We start from the raw sequence: 3,476 nt of genomic DNA on the forward strand, positions 1-3,476 counted from the left end.
TGTTCAAAGCAAAGAGGATCACTGAGTTTTGTATTTGGACTCACATCTTGTGTTTGAATAATACCCCAACATAAAAACTGTGTGTTGTGTATGTTATGTATATCCAAGAAAGGAAGCAGATAAATAAAAGCTCTTTGAGAAATATGGTTGTATTAATATTAGTCATATTTGAAACACATTATATCAGGTACCATATTGAAAGTAATTTCTTTGTCATGTTAAGATAATAAATTTAAAGAAGGTAGCTGGTATTAATGTGTTACTACCTTTTTTCCTATTAAATTTATTTAAATGGCTTCATGCAGTGCCATGAAGTGATACCTGAGCTACTTCCAAACAAGCTAGATGGGATTCTAGATGCAGTATTAGCTGCTTGGCGCTCGGCTTACACTGATTAGTTCCTCTGGAAAGCTGGGAATGTTTATCTGTGTGAAGCAGCATGCTAATTTAGCTATTCTTATTGCTTTTGATATGTTAAGCGGAGTCACTCAGGGCTAGCTCGGTCGTTGTCACGTGGCACTGTGTTCTACTACAGTGTAGATGTGTCCTTAGGAAGAATTGTCCTATTTCAAGGCACTTTTGGGGGGTTTGGATTGGATCTGGGGGTTGCAGAGTTTTTATTTGTCCCTGGAATACATCCTTATAAAGTGATAGATACCAGAGAGAGAAGTTTGTTCTCTGTAGTACCTTAGTTGTGTGACACTTTGCATCTCTGCCTTGTTTGAAAGCTGTTGCAGTCTTCCTATCTTGGCTACTAACCAGTACAGAGTGCTTTGTACTATTTAATCAATCTTGTCTTATCATTTAGATTTTCCTAGTTCACGTGTATTAAACATGCTATTGCTTTCTCATTTGCCAATTTAATACTGGCTGTTCCAGAAGTAGTGTGCAGATGTTGGGGCTCTGAGATCTCCCTTATGCACACTCACAGAATGGTTCTGGACATGCACAGAGACAAAATTTTAGGTGTCTGTGATTCTTCTTTGAACTGGGATGACAAAAAAAGAAAAGTTTGGAGAAGCTGGAGTTTACTCGGCTATAGGATTCATAATTTCTTTGTACAAATTTTAGTGCAAGTCATGAAAGGACTAAGTGGGTTTTTTGAGAGTAATGAAAAATTTTTCTTGAAAGATTTTTCTTTCTTTTCATGTTAATGTCTGTTTTGTCTTAGAGTTAACTTTGCCTTGATGAATGAAAAATGGAGATGGAAATTTTCATACTACCTCCATTTGCAGCAGAAGGGTCAAAACCATTCATTACTGAAAGTCAGCTTACTTTATGCTCTTGCTAAACTATGGTTTTGATTATTATTTCTATTGAAATTGTTTCAGAAATTGTATGGCGGTTAGATAATTGATTCTGTTTGGTTGAAGTCGGATTTTAAATGTCTGAAGTTTACAGTCATTACATCTGCTTTTAAAAACTTGTAATAGTGTTACCTGTGTTTAGTAACCGATTCTTACTTGAGAAAACTGGCACTGCTCTGTGTTTAAGTCCTGGCTCCTGTTCCCTGTTGCAGGGCTACTGCTGCCGGTGCTTTGATTTGGGAAAGAAACTAGTCTAAAGGGAGTGTTGAGAAGAGCAGGCTGGAGCTTTCCCTACCTACCATTTGGGAGAGGAGGAGCAGGCTGCCAGACTCTTCTTGCATCACTGAAAAAAGTTGCATGACAGATGGTCCTGTCATCATAAATAAAAATAAATTATTGTAGTTCAAAACAGTTCTGAGCATGATTTCCACATTGCTTCTCCCCAGGCTGCTGCTGAGAAATACAGAGAGCACCGTGCATAAAACCCCTTAATTTGCATAGGAATCAATACTGGAAAATTAAAATTACAATTTAAAAATTTTAAAATTACAAAATTACATCTACTTTGCAAACAAATGTTGCTGTCATTTCCATAGAGAAACGCTGTTTGGTTTAGTCAGTAAGGCAAAGGCCTAGCAATCTGTACAATGTGGTTACAGCACTGAGCTCTTTGATATGAGCTGCCAGCACAGCCTTTTTGTACCTTTGTGCCCCCCTCTGATTCTTTTGTCTCCTGCCTAGCTACCTGTTAAGTCTTCGGAACAGATGCTGCTGTGCTGTTGAGTTGCACTGTGGCAGTACCTCTTGGCATTACATATGAGAATCAATAATCGAAGAATAATGGCAATCCACATTCCACTACTGAAATAAGCAATGAGTGCTTAGAATAAGGACTGTATCTTTCATTACAGTTTCCTGCCCATGGTTACAGATTACCAAAAGAACTCTGCTATGGTATTGATATACAAGGAAAACAAGTACTTAAAGGGATCTTAGATTTTGTTCCATCCATGTCATTTTTATTAGTGTTCAAGTTTTACCCAGTTTGAAAAGATGTATTTCATATTTGCTTTTGACCAAAATGTTCTTCAACTTCTCAGTATTAATATTTACCTATAATCTGTTTCTATTTCTCCATCTTTGGTTATAGCCTTTCAGTTTCAGAGTAACAAATAACTGTATACAACAGACCTACCTGACAAAGATCTCTTAACATTATAACATTGTCTAACTGCTTCCGGTCTGTTCCTTCCCTTATTCTCTTAGCTACTTGTTCAACCTTTTGCATATAGGAATGAGATAAATTAGACAGATATGCTACTATTTATACTACTGGTGCCAGACTGAGCATTGCTGTATTGTCCGTTCTTTCACAGTAGAGACAAAAATTTAAACTATTTGCATGTGTACTTTACTGCCACTAAATTAATTCGTCCTACCTCCTCCCTAATTACCTTATGGAACTTAATAGTGACATTTACTAACTAGATTATAGTCATCAGTAGAGAAAAGCATGGTGCTGGTTTACGGTTGTCTAATTCTTTGAAGAGTAAATCCAGTTCCTATTCAAATCAATGATTCGGTGACTTCCATGGAAGAAAAATCAGTCCCTTAATCAGCAAATGTAGCGTCAGTCATACTATGCAAGACCCAAACCATCAAAAGCATGTAAATGATCAAAAAAGAGTTTCTATGTTTAGCCTGCCCACTTTATACATAATGAATAAATAGTTGGTGTATGATTTAATCTTAAAATATTTTATTAAGCACAGATGATAATGCAGAAATCCATGTAATAAAACAACTTTAGATAAAAAGCTAAGTTAAAATGAGTTACTATAAATATTGCACTTAGAATTCTTATTTTACATACACAACTCCTTAAAAAATTGGACAATTATAAATTAACAGCTTCCAAGTAATTGGAATTTGGTATGTTTGACATCAGATGGCTGGCAAATCTTCAGCTTTAAGACTTGGGAGGATCTGTTCTCATCTTGATAGGTATATGTGATAGATACCACTTTGTGCCAGAGTGTGCTTAGGTGGATGGGAGGGAAGAAAGGGTGAGCATGGTCTTAGTGTTGAGTCAGTTGTATTTTCATGACTTACAGTAAGTGAAAATTATTTTTCAAGAGAGATGATAGAATGCAGCTGCAGAGTTTAGTT

The sequence above is a fragment of the Fulmarus glacialis genome, unplaced genomic scaffold (genome assembly GCF_000690835.1).
Source record: "Fulmarus glacialis isolate BGI_N327 unplaced genomic scaffold, ASM69083v1 scaffold16521, whole genome shotgun sequence".
Classification (NCBI taxonomy): Eukaryota; Metazoa; Chordata; class Aves; order Procellariiformes; family Procellariidae; genus Fulmarus; species Fulmarus glacialis.